We start from the raw sequence: 17,369 nt of genomic DNA, 5'->3' as shown, positions 1-17,369 counted from the left end.
AGCTGCTCCCCCTGCTCCCCCCAGCTAGGCTACCCCACCCCTCCCCAAGGAGCCAGAGGGACCTGCTGGATGCTTCGTGGGAGCTGCCTTAGGTAAGCACCGCTGGGACTCCCTACCTCGCCCCCTGGCAGGTCTCTCTGGCTCTTAGGGGCAGGGTGGGGTGGGCACCCACTACGGTGGCCCACAAGACCCTCCTGCCTGGTTCTGGGGGCAGTCAGGGGACAGGGGAGGTGGGTGGATGGGGCAGAGGTCCCGGGGGTGGGGCATCAAGGAACGCAGGGGGTTGGATGGGGAAGGAGTCCCGGGGGCAGGGGCGGGGCAGGAGTCCCGGGGGCAAGGGCGGGGGCGGGCCACGGCCTCCTCATGGGGTGAGGGAACCGGTTGTTAAGATTTTGGCAGCTCATCACTGGAGCAGTCTATCAATCACTGATGTATCTGCTGCTTATAATTAAGTCAGTGAGGCCACCGTGACATTAGAGGTAAGTCAACCAATCACGATCCAGCTTTTCCAAAATAATGCAAAATAATTCCTAAATAATGGAAATGCTAATATAGGATCCACTTGATAGGATAGGAATATAATTAATGCCCATCAACATGGTTTTATGGAAAATGGGGCTTGTCAAATGAACCTGATTTCATTCTTTGAGGAGATTACAAGTTTTCCTGTTAAAAGTAACTGCATATAGATGTAACTTTTTGTAAGGTGTTTGATTTAGTACCTCATGACATTTTGATTAAAAAATTAGCACTATGCAATATCAATAGAGAACATGTTAAATGGATCAAGAACTGGCTAACTGACAGATCTCAAAAAGTAGTCATCAGTGGCAAATCATCATCAAATGGGAGTGTTTCAGGTGGGGTTCTGCTGGGATCAGTACTAAGCTTAGTTGCTGAAACCGTTCAGTGGAATAATCTGAAGGTCAATATAAAATAACTGCTGATCAAAGTTATGGATGACAAAGACTGGTAGAGTGGTAAATAATGAGAACAGGGCAGTCATACAGGGTGGTCTGGATTTTCTGGTAAACTAGGACAATTCAAAGAAAAGGAATTTTACTTCTACCAAGTATAAAGTTATACATTTAGGAACAAGGAATGCAGGTGCTGTATCCTTGGAAGCAGTGACTCTGAAAAGGATTTAGGAACTATAGTGGACAAGCAACTCAACATGAGCCCCCAGTGCGATTCTGTGGCAAAAGGGCTAATATAATCCTTGGGTGTATAAATGGGGGAGTAATGAATAGCAGAAGGGAGATGATTTTACCTTTGTATACAGCATTGATAAAACAAAATACTGTGTACAGTTCAGGTGTACACATTTTTAAAAAAGATGTTGACAAACTGGACATGGAACAGAAAAGAGCCACAAAAATTATTTCAGGGCTGGAGAAAATGCCTTACAGTGGAAGGTTTAAAGAGCTCTATCTATTCAGCTTATCAAAAAGGCAATTGAGAGGTGACTTGATTATGGTGTTTAAATACCTTCTTGGGGAGAAAATGCAAGGTACTAAAGGACTCTCATCGAATGGAGAAAGGCATAACAAGAACCAATGGCTGGAAACTAAAATCAGATAAAAATCTGTGCCATATTTCCATTTTGAATTTAACAGTGAGGGTGATTAACCATTGGAACAAACTACTCAGGGGAGTCTTCAAATCAGGAATGGATGCCTTTTCTGGAATAGATACTTTTGCCAAACACAAGTTAAAAGCCTGTGATATACTGGAGATCAGACTAGATGATCTAATGGTCGCTTCTGGGCTGAAGCTTTATGAATCAACCTTCTTGTACAGCTAAATTTACATGCAATAATTATATTACTTGTAATCACTCATTGGTGTGAGGGACACTGGTCACATGTTTCAAGACTCTCAGTGGTAGATCAGTTGTCCTAACTGTCACTGTTCAATGGCTGTGTTCTATCTTGAGCCTGAAAGGCTCCCTATGCTTCTACTGCTTCAGCTCCACTGTGCCCTCAGGCTAGAGGAACAGCAGCAGAAGTACAAGGGAAGCCCATCAAATGCAGAGACATTGGGGCTCTGGGACAGGGCTTCCCCCACCCGTCTTCACTAATACAGCCCTCTACACCCATAAAGTCAATTGCAAATTAAGGACCAAGTTCACCAGAATACTTTGGAAGTTTTCCACTGTTCTGGCAACACAAAGCATCTGAAAACCCAGATTAACTGCCTAGTATACACTGGACACTTTACATCTTTGCACTTTGAATATACCCTTGAAAGGTTTTTTAATGACTCACAGTTGATATTACATAGCTTCAAATCATTAGAAATGATGTTTGGTAGCATCCACTGTGTGTTTCTTGTTTAGTGTTCAAATATGAAGTTACTTTAAAAAGAAAGGAAATTCCAAGACCAAAAAAAAAGAAAAGAAAAGAAAAGAAACTATTAACATGAAGTTAAGGTTGAAAGTACATATCAGTAAGAAAAGGGTAAACAGACATCACAGGGATGCTGTAATTATCCATGTAATAAGGGCACTCACCTCTTGTACACCTCCTAGCAGCTGGGTGTGGTACTGCAGTCTTTCTTGCCCCAGCACCCTCTGCGGGCTGCTGACCAACCTTCCTGGGTCTTCGATCACTTGGGCCTCTGGCCAAGTCACAAAGTTCACATAAACCCCTTCTTGGATAGTAAAGAGTTCAATAAATGAATAGTTCCATTGCCATCAATAGGGTCTTCACACATGTCCATGGGCCTTTAAAATTCAGCTCTTTGTCCAGGCTCTCAAATAAGCCCTGTCACCTTTTTGGGGTTTATGCCATTGTGGCCAGTTGGGGAACCCGGGCTCACGCACTGTTCTGAGTTCCAACCCAGGGATACTATAAACCGTAGCTACACACTGCTCAATTTCAGTTTATTGCTGCTGCTTCCCTGGGCCTCTTCATACCAAGCTTCACCCTCACCTCAGGGTTAAGGTTCTTACATCTTCTCTCTCTCTCTCTGCAAACCCAGCTTAAGCAAATGCAGCCAGAAACAACCCTGGTTATCCCTCCAGGTCCTTTGGCCAGAGAGGAACAACCTTCTAATCCCATACAGGAACTGAGCTGCTAAGCCCCAGCAGCTTTTTTTATCTGAGCCTGCTGGGCAGTGATTGGCTGCTTTGTGAGGCCTCTTTAGACAGGCCTGGAGGACGGGATATTCTGTAGGGAGCTGCAAAGGCCAGGCACACCCTATCACAATCCCAAAACCCAGCTTAGGCAGGCAGACAGAATTTGAAGAGCCAGAATTTAAAGGAAGAGTCTGGGGCATTCTCACACTCACACACCCTCCATCACCAAAAAAGGGTAATCCCCTTGCCCCAGTCCTTGACACCATCCATCCTAGACCCACTGTCCCACCAGACTCCACACAACAGCTGGAAGAAACCAACAGCTGTTGGGAGACATATGAAGAAAAAATGTTTAAAATCTTTCACAAAAATATTTCTTGTTTGTTGATCAGCTCTATAAAATATCACCAGGAAGTCTTACCTAAGGAGTTAATCATTTTGTGCTCACAGTTACATATTTTTCCACAGAAAAGTACTTGATTGGACCCAGACACAAATTTTGCAAACACAATTTTTAATGCCATTAGTTGAAAATCTGGCCCTGGATGCATAAAAGAAAAATATAAAAGACTATAACAGGATTTCTGAAAGCATCTCTGTGATTTAGAAAAGGGAAAGCATTGATTAGTGGACTACACATTATGTAGCCATTAGATGTGGCAAATGTGTCGGGATCACTGGGGAACCAAATGCTATGACTAAATACTCACTTTTTCTGCTTATGCATAAATCCCACATTGAATGTTGCAGGTTAATCGGCCCATTACATCTGGCAGCTGTGAAGAGAATGAGCAGAACAGTTAAGGCCATTGTTTGTTAGGGACAGGTAGTCTAATATAATTAGCTTAAAATTGTGGTAAACTGCAGTATACAGTATGTAATAGGTGATTTCCAGTTTAAAATGGAGGAGTCCTAGAAATTTCAGCTTCCACAAGTCAATATTTTATTAACTAATATTTATGAGATTTCTTAAAATTTAGGTAATAAAAAGGTAAAAATGAAAAGTTATCATGCAATGTCTAACATCTCATAATATTGCTCATTGTAGCCACCAGAACTGTTTTGTGCCAGTCTTCCTTGTGTTCAATACAAGCCATTCATGCAGCTACGCTGTTGTTTAAACATGGCCTTCTCTCGCCTGTATAGGCCTATACCCTTTGAAGTTCTTTTATCCTATTTATCTATTGAGCTATACATGCTGCAATTATCATTAGAGTGTCTGAGCACATTAGCATGTTCTTTCCAGGTTTCATGTATGGTGTATTAATGTCATTGTCACCAGATCCCTTGGTCTACTTGTTTTGAAATGAATGTAGTGTTAACATACTCTAGGGCTGGACGGATAGATTTGTAAACATTTCTGAACATGGTCTATATTAATGGATATGTTGGTCTTCCTTCTGAAAACATGAACATTTACATGGACTGTGCTGGATTTGACACTGAGAAATAGATTTTCAAGGATTAGCTCCCATTTAGGCTCTAAAATAAGATTTAGGTGCCTAAATGAGAGTTGAATTCTTTTGAATGTCTGGCCCTTTTGTGGATCCCAAGCATTTGAAAATCTAGCTTTGTGTGACAATGCCTGCTTTTAGATACATGCGCACAACAACCATGAAGGTCAATAAGAGCAGTACAACAATCTTGCAAAGAGCTCTGAAGAGAAATCTCACAGGTCAGACAAAGTCCTCATTTACCACTCTGTTGGACAGAAATAAATTATAACTTTATTCCAAAATTAATGCCTCTAACTTATTTGGGACTTAACCCTTTCTATTATCTGTCCCCATGAAATTGCTATCTCCCTGTTACCTTGCTCAAAGCATTTGTCTCTCCATTACTCATAATTATTCCAATGTGCCTCTTTTCTGCCCTTTTACTTCCACTAAGTCAGCTATAATTACTAAGAGGTTTCTTGTCTTAGACATCACTACATCACGAAAAGCAATAGACCTTTACCAGGCTATATAGTTAATCTTACCCATAATGACAGAACTTGTAATATTCTAACATCAAATCCATTTTACAGCTCATTTTACAGCTCTGGGGTTAGTTGTAACAGTGATGGCTCCTATGAGATGAGATTAATGTATCTTTTACAAAACATGTAAAACATTACTTCAGCTAAGTTTTGCTAGCAATTTTAATATTGCACACTACTTCAATCACTGTGGTACCTACAATACTATACACAGCAATAGGGAAAACATTTTATGAGTCTTCATTCTGATGCTGAAAATACTCCTTTCCTGGGTGTTTTTTTTGTTGATTTATCTACTCATGCTGGGAGATTTAAAAAGTCATTATGAAGGTTTCAGTTTTAATTCTTCTTAAATCTGATCAACAAAAAGACATACATCCTTATTGATTTCCCAACAGTTTAATGAATAGGACACTTAAAAATGGTTTCTCTTTATTAGCTGTATGGAAAAGAAAACAAAGTAGACTCATGACAACCCCTTGAGGGAAAATAGTAAACAGTACTGCATGTAAGCAAGTTTGTAAATCTAAATGTAATATGCTTGTAGGCAACCTGAAGAACTAATTAGTTATAATTTAGTTCTTTGAAATTGCCACTGCAACTTGGATTTATGAAGTCTGATAAGAATAAAAAATGGCATAGATTAAGAGCAGATGGTTCCTAACCCGAACAGTGGATCTAAACCTCTTTGAACTTTGGGGGCATTAGATATGGTCTCAAGTTTTGGCTTTGGTTCATCGCCATAAGAATGCACAAAACCAGAATTCATGTCCAAACTTTCAGAGCATTGTAAGCTAGATCTGACCTTCGAGGACTTGATCAGTAGCTAATGTTGAACAAGTGCTTTACTGAACTTCAGTGCAGGATTTAGGGTTTATAAAACACCCAGCAAAAGTATAAAGAAAAAAAGTTGGTTACGTCAGTGAGAAAGAATATGGTTCGTGTTTTCAGGAACAATGGACAAAAACTACACAGCTATGTAAGCAAGTTCAGTGTAGACATAATGAGAGCAACTGTTCTCTGGTCCATTTTTTCTCCCTCTGCGGTCAAGACTGATAAGAATAAAAAGACAGCATAGATTAAGAGCAGGTGGGTCCTAACCAGAACAGTGGATCCAAACCTCTGAACTTTGGGGGTGTTAGATATAGTCTGAAGACTACCATTTGGCAATGTAAACTTTTTTTTTTCAGTTTATACAACTTTATTTTGTATAGCATTTATCATATAAACTGTATCCCACAATGATATTTCTTAATGTATAGAATACAGTTACAAAGATTTAAACTTCATAAAAAAAAGTTTTAAAAAAAATTGTGGAGCCTGAATTCTTTCCCTATTTAGGGCCATATTACTCCATTGACATCACTGGGCCTTGTAAATGGTAGTTGTACTAGAAAACTTCATCACTTTAAAACTTCAGTGTCAATGAGCATTAATGAATTAGCACAAATGACCCCTTTGACTCTGTTTCGGAGGCTCCCTGATCAGCATAAAAATACCTTTGCAGGGGCTATTATTCTTTCAGGCAAAATACCACTAACTTATCTGGGGTAGGACTAAACCTCCCACTTCCACAACTATAGGTTTACACTCCTTTCAGCTTCCTCAGTCTCTTTTCTGCTTCCCTGGCTTCCAATCCTCAGAGGCTTCCTTATTGGCCCCATATCTTCTACAGTGGCTTCACTCAACATCCCCCCATCCTTCCAATTAGAAGTCACAGGTTGTTTGGGATGCGGGTCAGGCCATAAGGCAGTTACAGTTCATTCTAACAGTTACTAGGGAGGGAGGGGCTTCTGACTAGGTTGAGGAGTCAATTATTTGTCACATATGCAATGAAATTAGCCATATTGCAACTCATTAAACTAGATATGAAGCACAGAATGGAAAGATGTGCTTATTGACATCAGAGAAGCCTGTATGGATAAAATCTCTCTTAGAACTACTGGGCATAAGATAGCCAAAGAATTATATAAGTTATGAGCCCTTGGATTCATTGACTTTAATAGAAGCTAAGTAGCTAAATCTTTGTGTACTGCTTCAAAATTTAGGGCAGTGGGAAATGCATGGCCAAAATCCAACAAAAATTATAATAACCAAATATTTTAATTGTCATATTAGCACTTATTCACCAAGATTGTTAAAAAATGATAGTGGCAAAAAACATAGGCACCTTCACATCATTGCTAGACAATCCCCAGTACAACTTACAACTAAAGCAGCCACTCTTAGAAACAATTAAAGTATCAATGTATTTAATGAATGGCTGCTGGAATGAATAATGTAGGTACCAAAGATACCTATAAAATCCATAAAATTCTGAGATTTTCACATTCTAAAAACGTAGAAGTCAGCACATCAGACACCTACTGAAGAGTTCACCTAAACCTAATGATTTTCCATAGTATCTGCACACTAACTGAATAGTCTAAATATTCTGCGTACTATTAATATTTAGACCTGAACAGAAAGTCACTAGTTTTCCTAAAGCCTGTGGATTTAGGAACCAATGAAGATGCTTATGTCAGGAAAGTGAGTATAACCCAACAACCTTGTGAGGAGATTACGGTCTCCTGGATAATTTTACAATGGTTTCATTAAAACCCTTTGCAGAGAAACTGCAATACCTGACAGGTGGAGTTGGGAAAAAGATTGCAGAGCTTTCAACAGTATCTTTTCCTCCCCATTTTAGTAAAATCAAAGAAAGCATCTGGATCCCTCTCTTCTACTTGGCAGTTTCTTCCTGAGGTTGCTGACTTAAGCACAAACAAGCCAAAGCAGCTGCTGCTGATTTTAAAGAAACTACAAAAGTGCATCACTTGGTAGTGAAAGAAATGTTAAATGTGGGTCTGAGCATTTTTGTTTATCTTGTTTAGTTTAGGTTTTGATGAGTTTTTAACCATTGTACATTTTTTTTAAACAAGACAATCTAAAAATAGAAATATTTTAAAAGCCAAGAGATCTAGCGAGGCGTATCTGTCAAGAGTACAACCAGCCAAATGGACCTTTCTTTGTGGTGAGTGAGCTTGGGGGCTACTCTTGTTTCCTTTACATAATTCTGAAGTTCATTGTTCATGAAAACCCAGTGCAAAGGCAACTGTTTCTCAGGAAGTGTGAATAAAGGACACAAATTAAGGTCTGAATTCTGTCCCAGGTAGCACAGCAGTGCAGGGACTTAATGACACATCGCAGACAGTGGTGTGGAATGAAAAGAGGCTCTATAAACCCTCCAAGTCACAGTCTCTCTCCTGGGTTGCTCTAGGGCTAGTGCAACAGGGCACCGAATCTTGTACTAGGCAGATTGCAATGTCATGATATAGCCCAACAGGATTAATTCAGATTTATTTAGCTCCTGGTGTTCTCAGAACACCATGGAATACTATTTACCTCTACTATAATTGCAGTTCCCCTGAAATTTCAGAAAAGCCACACCAGTGGCCTCCAATCCTGATTGTATTGCCAAACTGCTAGCTACTTACAAAAGAATATGAATTGCTTCTCCAAATGGAAGAAGCTGAAGCACTCCTTTTTAAAGCTTTTAATTTTTCTTATGGGGGAATCTTCTATCTGACAGTTAATCTCTCTGAAAGGCCTGTTAAGAGAAAGTTGTAAATCCATTACATAATACTTGGAGTGAGTATGACATTTGTATTGGTAATTTAAGTCTTGCTAGTATTACAATAGAATAGAGTGATTTCCTGTTATCTGTGGATGATTATTACAAATTCCATGTAAAACATCATTTATACCGGTTATTCAGAGTATTATTTGTTTCCATTTTAGGCTTTGACAATAAGTAATCCTATCAAGTACCATTCTGTGGTAGAATACCTAGCAAATAAAATTCCATTAGTCCAAGGTAAATCTGTGGAGCATGGCATCTAGTGAAACCATGGCAATTCAACAAGCTTTTAACCAGAGGGTCTAAGACAGATACATAGTTAGCTTACAGCAGCTGACAAATTCCAGAGCTTTTATCTGGAGCCTGTAGCTTTCAACCATGTTCAATATTTGTGGTCACAGATGTTTTCTTGAATCATTTTTCTGAGGAGCAGGGGAGGAAGTTTGCAGGTCCAGGAGTGAAAACAATAACAGAAGAACAGTAGCCGGGATTTTATCACACTAATGATGCACATGTGCCAATTTGCTGTACAGTTGTGTTCTTTTCAGAATCTAAGTTTGTTTTCAATAAGGCCTGTTGTAGTCACAAGATATTAATATTTCTTTGTGTGTGTGTGCGTGCGTGCAAGAACATAGTATTGGCTTCAAGGATTGGTGAATTGATTGTATTATATTGCATAACCCAAATCGCCAGCCACAACTCAAACGGAACTAAACTCAAATTTGGGGAGGAGAAGTGCAACTTTAAAAATAAAAAATGTTCATATTCCCAGTGTTGGTTAGGACTGGAAGTGGAAGATCTGCAATACTGCAAGAAAGTGGTTTCATTACTGTATATTTCCAGTCATGCAAAACCAGAGAATTCTTGAATTCCATGATAAAAAAGACTAATTCCATGAGATTTTTAGCCCAATTTTCAAATGAAAGGAGTTTGGCTACATTCATAGAAGTAGCTAAATTTAGTACCATTTATTCTAATCTAAAATCCAACCATTTTGAAGTTTACCCATTATGGGTCCGTGATGAATGAGTCTGCTCTACAGCCTTAGCTAATAGCTATAACAGCCAAGGCTGTAGAGCAAACTCATTAATCTCTCTCTCTCTCTAAGGGATCTCAGTGCCACTAGATGGGACGGAACACCACACCCAGAAGGTGTGTGGGCTACAATGGCAAAGGATAAAAAAGACCTCTGAGATATCTCCATTTTGCTTCTTTCCTGCCCTGATTCTCTGAACTGTAGATTTAGAACTAAAAGGAGCATTTTGAGCTATGAACTGAGGACCTTCCGATCTTTTGGAAGTTACCGGAAAGACTTTACAAGCCAGCTTGTTTATTCCATCACTGCTACGAACCTGATATAAGGCCTTTGCAATTATCTGTATGTATATGATCTATTAACCTTCTTCTTTTCTTCTATTTATTAAACCTTCAGTTTTTAGTTACTGAAGGATTGATATCAGTGTGATTATTGGGTAAGATCTGAGTTATATATTGCCCTGGGATAAGTATCTGATCTTTTGGGATTAGAAGGACCCTTTATTTGATTAAATTGGTTTTCAGTAACCATCATAGAGTTTAGTGTCTGGGTGGTGAGCCAAGGGCTGGAATGGCTAAGGAGACTGCATTATTGACTTCTTGTTAACCAATGTGGTGAGACAGAAGTTTACTTTTGTTACTGGCTTGATATAATCTAATGAGAGAATAAATCAACAGTATGGAGTGAGTCTGCCCTATTTCTTAGCAGTCTGTCCTGAATTTGGCATTCTCAGCTCTAACCCACTGAGGAACGGTGACAAGGTCTACCCTTTCTTTCTCCCACTCATATGACTCATATGATAAGTAAAGATCTCGTGAAGTTGCCCAACAAAAGATGGTTATCTGACTATGAATATTATATTACATTGTTAGCATGCATAGTGCATTTCTTATGCATCGCAGGTAAAGTACCAATTGCTTCCCCCCTTGCATGATGGGAGTTTCTAAATTTGAATGCTTTAATAATAGTTCAAGAGTTTCTGAGAAGGAGTACCCTTACCTTTCTTCTCAGTAGTCTTCAGATTAAGAAAATAAGAAGGAATGAGAGCATGCACTGTCCCTCCTTTACTAAAAAGTAGAAGAGATTTTGGTGGCCAAAATTGTTTTAATTAGACAGAAAATAACTATTTGAGTTGGGTAGACCATAAACCTATAACTAGCTTTTAAAATTACTGCTAACAAGCAAATTAGCCAGAGTATGGAATGGCAGCAGATCAATAACAACAGTAAAACTACACAGTTTTTGCTGATCGCATATTGTCTGTGAATGCAAACTGTAAAAGGGGTCCCCACAGGCCTCGCAACAATAACCTACAAAAGAATGAGACACAAAGGCTATTGAGCTTAAAGATGCTTCAATTTCCCTTGACAGCTCGTTCTTGTCACATCAAACCACCTATTAGTCAAACTCGCACAACTAAGAATTCTCAGGCCTCTTGAGTCTCCTGTCATCTTGAAAGAGGTAATACCAATGAAAGGCACTGGTTCCTCTTGTAACATGTTCAGTTTATTGTTTTTCAATGGCTCAAGCAATTTATGATGTTGCCAACACATACAAATAAGTTTGTACATACTTACTTCAGCAAAGGACAGGGAAACCCAGTGCAAATGCCTGAATTTTGAGAATTAATGCTAGTTAGTGAACAAATACAATTTAAAGACATAATGATAAAGCATCACAAGATAGTATTTCTTCTATTTTGACAACTGTAGTTTGCTTTACTTATATATTAAAATGCTTAATATATTAGGAAATATTCTGTACTATTGTATATTTTGGAAAAAATAATTAAGCCTTAAGCAACATGAGACTTCATTACAGAACAGTGGTATAATATTTTTTCCTAAGAGGTAGGAAGAGACTGCCATTTTTTGACTGAATGTACATTTAACAATGTGACTAGTGAGGTACTGTTGTACTTCCAAAAAAGTGTTAAATGTTCTATTCTTAAATACTTGCAAATTTTACCTAAGAGCTAGTATCTCAGTATCTTTAGTATTCCAGTGTTCATTACTCTACTAACTATAGGAAATATCTTAAATATTGCAAATACTTATTTAGTTATCTGATGCAACTGGTAAGTTTTCAAGAACTATCACTGTAGACATATTTTCCAATTAATCTGTAAATACTGCAGTCAAATTTAGGCTTTAGCCTATTTCTTATGGTTCGTTGTAACCTACAAATGAGTTAAACATTTGCAGTGTTGTATTTGTGTTGGTCCAAATGTAGCATACTGCAATCCGTGAAGTATTTGCTTTTATGTCAATGATAATATATTTATATGTCAGTGCAGCAAGATAAAAGATAAGCCATTGTATTTATAATGGGAGACTAAAAGTTATTAAAGCTTCATTTCAGTTTAGAAATTGGACATATATCAAGAAGGCACAATCCGATTGGCAGAAGGGGGGATAAAAATGTGAGAGATGGCGATGCTTTCTATATTCCTGTAATACACTCATTTGCGTATGTGCATAGAAGGTTGGTTCGGTTGGAAAGCAGGGTTCAGACAGTTCTAAACAGCAGCTATTCCACTCCTCTAATCAGTCACTCACAGCTGTCTGATAATTATACCATTAATTGCTCAGTTTGTAAATTTTAAGTGACTTCTCTGTGGATGTTTTTCCTTTTAAAATGTAAGACAATAGCAAAAGCAATCAATAGACCTTCAATATGAAATTTGATTAGCTGTCCTGTGGAAGAAGTAGTATGTGACCATGTAATTAAAGACTATCAAAGCATATGCACACGGCAAACTTTATTTTGGCACTTTCTAACTTCTAAGTGCTTGACCTAGCAACCTTCATGTTCTTTTACCATAGCTTTTTGTGTTTAATGTGTCTAACAAGTAATACTTTGTTAAAGTAACAATATTCATTATAGGGTGTATCATTTTGCAAAATGTACACTGTAGAAAGTTGGTCTCCCTGAGCTAACAGGTAGTGGGGACTCTCTCTCTACGTAGAGAACTCAAATTCAATAAGAGCTCTGTCTAGATGGCCTGATGTGCTCTGGGTTAGATTCTAAGCCCTGTGTAGAACTGACTTTGTGGAATAAGACAGGACTAGACTGAAATACTACTCCTGGTGATGATGGAGCAGCAACAGCTGCTGACCGGATTTGTGGAATCAGACCAGATAGCAGCTGAGCAGGTGGAACTGACTTTATGAAACAAAAGCTGGTAGCTGCAGGTCGGAGCAGAACTAGCCTTCACTGGTGGGCTTCACTGGACTGGTATAGACCAGCAGAGGAGAGCCACTCTCTGATGCCTATTGACCATCAATGAGTATTTCTGGGACTGAGGGATTGGCCATACCCCTAATACACTGTTTGGGGTTTGCTAATTTATATGAAAACATTTGGTTATTGTGTTTTTCCCAGATAAAATATATTTGTGGTATTCTATTCCCAAGGTCTTCTGATTGTAAATGGGGAAGAAATACTCCTAAAGGGGACTAGGAGATTTAAAAATACTTTAGGTGAGGGCTTGTGCCATATTTTATTTATTTTAGATAGGATCCCTTAGACATATTATTGAACCTAGCCCTGGTTACTGCCATTTGATACCTGCCAGAAGGTTACGCTTAATCACTAACATTTAATAGCAATGGTGAAGCTTGGTATGAGGAATCTGAAAAATCCAGACTGACCAGCTAATCTACCATTATGGAAAGTGTTTTACTGACTCCAGCAGGCAACTGCATAAAGCACATTGCAAAAAGTCAACCCAATGAATAAGTAGTCATATATACAAGCCCCATAAAAACCACACCAGCCAATCAGATAAGAGATCAGAGATGCATGGTATCTGAATAATGCATACAAGCCAGGACAGCAAACACATCCTCTCGCAGGTGGGTGAGAGAAAAGAGGAAGTGGTTAAGTGAAACCCCCTCCTTCCACACGGCATCCATCTATCCAATCAGACCTAATAGTGAAAGGGACAAGCCACTCTTGGAACTCATGGAAGGGAGTGGGCAAATGTAAAGATGCACAAACTCAAAGAAGGGAGAAAAAGGGAGCTAAAGATTAGAGGCAATACTTTCTTGTCTCTGAAGGACCCTTGAGTGTCTATTTCTGTCTCAGACCCATGAAAAACCTATTACAGCAAGCAGAGCTAGTATCTTTCTTAGAATACACTATAGCTACCTTGCAGCACATGGTAAATATCCACTATTCATCTGCAGTGAGTTACTGTGCACCCTAAACTTCCAATGAAGTGAATGGGATTTTAGAGAAGGTCCATGCCCTCCACAGCAACACGAACTGAATTTTGCATCATTAATTCAGCCTCATTGTGGGGCAGAGGATTGTAAATTCTGTAGCTACTTCATTCTAACTAGAGAATTGAGGTATATATGGAATTAAATATGAAAATAAATAATACAACCAGTACAGTAGCCCGTCTTATTTATTTTGACATTAAACTCAGTGTTATACTGGACTCACATTTTCAGTTTTCAATATGCCTTGTATTGTCAGGATGTCATCTTGGGACAGATCAGTTTGTGTAATCTGACGTAGCTCCACTGAAGTCACCAACTCTCACAAGCATGAAGTCAATAGCAACCCACCGAATTATACCAGCTGAGAAGGTGACTTGTATGTGTCTTAATGTAATCAATCTGGTCATTAAATTTAAGTATCAGGCATTTCCCAACATCGTTGTTAAATACCTTCCATTTCCCTTTCAGCTTCCACTATGCTGTCTTCATTCCATGCTGAGATACAGGAAATGCTATATCCATCTTACCTCCCCTGAGAATGGGAAAGAAGTAAAAGTCACACAGATCTTGTGCACCACACTTACATTTAAAAAAACAATTTAACAGATTAGCAACAGATGCTTTAATCACAATGTTGCACATAGTAACCATTCACTGTATTTACTGTGAATTTGAATGGGGGACTCATATCCTAGACATGTTGCAGGAATGTTAGCCAAATAGTTTTTTCCCTATTGAGGTTGCTACTTCTTTGTTTCTAAAGTGGAATCAAGCATTTGCTCAGCTTCTAAAAATATATATTTTGAGCTACCTACTAAGAAATTAACAGGCATATCTGTCAAGGGACAGTTAATATATGTCATTGACTGTGGTTTTAAAAAATAAAACTATCTACATGATTTGTGATATAGTTCATGGGTTGTCAATTCTTGCTCCAAAATCCTGTTGGCTAACATTTCTAAACAATAAATTTCACTGAAGGTATGTTTGTTCCACACACACAAAAATGTTTGGTTTGGGAATAAAAATTGTTTGGTTGACCTCTGACAATGGATCAAATAACTGTCTAAGACCTTTTACTGAAAGTCACTTCAGTTTAAATCAGGTGTCTGAAAAATAAGAACATCTTGCCAGTCAGGACTGCCTCCTTACTATATCCCCACCGGACAGCAGTAGCAGCAATTGCCACAGAGCTCCAAGGTGCTGGAGATAGACAAGCATCCTATCCCTGCTGCAGCAGGACCATTACCAGACCATCCCCTCCTGCCCCCCAGCCCTTGACCTCCCAACTACCCTTTAACCACTAAGCATTTAGAACTATGGTGAGTTTCTTCTGAATGGCTAATACTTACATCACAAAGGGATGAAAAATCTCCTATAGTCAGCTCAATGTCTGTGATGAACTATACTCCCTAAGCAAGGAAGCTGTACAGGGGTATTGCAGGGTTCTCTGAATAGTTAATGATTGTATATGTCCTCTGTGCCCACACAAAGCATGGGCTGCAGATGACATTTTGGCTTGAAGGAATTATTCTATAAGGTGCTCAGTGCCCCTTATAGGCTCATACTTCAAGGTTCTGAAGAACTTCAACCCCAGTTCAAGAGACTAGGAACTGAAGATACTCAGCATCTCAAATTTCTTGAATTAGATCATATTACCACAGTATCTAAGAGCTCCTTTGTATTTTCTTTCTCTCAGGATCTCCCATCTTGCAGGCTCAGACCTTAAGCTGAAAGGTTCTTTTGGCTGTTGAATTCACCCTTACAATACTATTATTTTTCAAAGGCATGAATTATTTTAAAGGTATTTTATTCTGTTGGTGAGATCGATGCAGAATTTGTCATTTTACAAGGTAAAAGGAAAAAAAAAAGACAAAGACAAAAATTGGCAGGCTTTAACACAACACACGACACCAGAATTCCAGAAATGTATCGGTCTTGTGCTTAAAACAGTAACGCTTCACAGTAGTTTTAACATGACAAATAAAAGGAAACCCAAACAATTCAATGGGCTTTAACAGTTGATGTACAAATATACATTTAAGAAACACCAGAAAGTTTGGACAAAATAAAACCTGTAATAAAAGTAAAGGAAGCTGGGAGAGTGGAAAGGGGACCTTGAACGTCTGTGCCAACAAATGATAAAGTGTAGTTTTTACAAGACTACTTTCTTTACTCTCCCCTTTCAATAAAAGAGATTTTTCTGCTTTCCAACGACATTTATGATATGACTTAAGTTAGAAACACACTTGCCAATATCTCATGTGACATTTAGTACTTTGTACAACCCATCCACCTATTGTTAAAAGAAAAAGAAATCTATTCCTCTAAATGTATTACTTTTTGTCCTAAAATCATTGGGGCTTTTTATATATATATATATTTTTAAGAAATGTAGGATCCTGCAAACCTTTCCTTACATGACTAATCGCTTCAGGTAAATTAATAATAAATAAATGAACAATATTTAACCCTGTACACTTTCAAACCATGGTACAGGCATAAATTAATCAATGGGACAGCTCACATGGGTAAAGGCTATACCTGTGAATAAGGATGTGACAGCATAAGCACCTCACACAGGACTGACCAGGAAGGCCTATTAACTCCAGAAGCTGCACCTGGAGGAAGAGCCAGGGAGCAGGGAATTGATTGCAAGCAGCTTCAGCTGTGCAGGAACAGGTGGGGCCTATAAAACTAGGAAGCTAGCAACAGACAGAGGTTTCTCCTGGGAGGGCAGTCACTCCCTGGGAAGAGGAAGGACGTTTTGGAGCTGGTATACCCAGAGCAAAGCAGGAAACCATGACTTGTGGGAAGGAGCAATGAGGGCTGGTAGAGGAAAACGCAGAACTGCTGGGTTGAGGGTCCCTGGACTGGAACGCAGAGTAGCTGGTGGGCCTGGGTTCCCCTACCAGCCACCAAGAGCATGGCACAGACCAGTGGGCTGGTGAATAGGAAGACTGTCTGGTTCATTGTGGGAGTGACAGTGAATTGAAGGACGGTACCCCAGAAGTGGGGAAACACAGTGACCTAGCCAGAGAGCTGAGCCACAAAGAGAACACTGTGGTTCCTGGGATGAGAAAAGAGCAGCAGATCTGAGAGGGCGATGGTGTGCAAACCGTGGGAAGGGGTGTAGACCTCAAGAGCTAATCCCCAGAGTGACCAGGAGATGCTACCATACCAGCACTGAGTGGTACACCCCATGACCAGGGGTTTTCAGGATCAGGCTCTTAACTTTTTGTCCCTTTTCTAAACAAGATTGTACTCAATATTTTTAGAGGACTAGTAAAAATATATGGTACATACATATATGTATTCAATACACCTGAGAGAAAACAGAATGCAAGCACAAAAGTCTAGGAAAAATAAGCTAAATACTAATTATAAATGCTGGATACTATAACCATATATTTTACAACATTCAA

The 17,369-nt window shown here is 39.0% G+C and overlaps 1 long non-coding RNA gene across 1 annotated transcript in view; it reads right to left on the bottom strand.

Annotated features, from left to right (window-relative positions):
- Nucleotides 1-2,126: 2,126 nt before the first annotated feature.
- Nucleotides 2,127-17,369, bottom strand: part of LOC122465678 — a 63,247-nt gene continuing 48,004 nt past the window's right edge. The window contains exons 2-4 of the long non-coding RNA XR_006290673.1: nt 14,395-14,476; nt 3,790-3,855; nt 2,127-2,652 (exon numbers count right to left, since the gene is read on the bottom strand). This is a non-coding gene — a long non-coding RNA (uncharacterized LOC122465678). The remainder of the gene's footprint in view (nt 2,653-3,789; nt 3,856-14,394; nt 14,477-17,369) is intronic.

The sequence above is a fragment of the Chelonia mydas genome, chromosome 4 (genome assembly GCF_015237465.2).
Source record: "Chelonia mydas isolate rCheMyd1 chromosome 4, rCheMyd1.pri.v2, whole genome shotgun sequence".
Taxonomy (NCBI): domain Eukaryota; kingdom Metazoa; phylum Chordata; order Testudines; family Cheloniidae; genus Chelonia; species Chelonia mydas.
The sequence above is the reverse complement of the archived record's forward strand: the minus strand, read 5'-3'. Positions and strand labels throughout refer to the sequence as shown.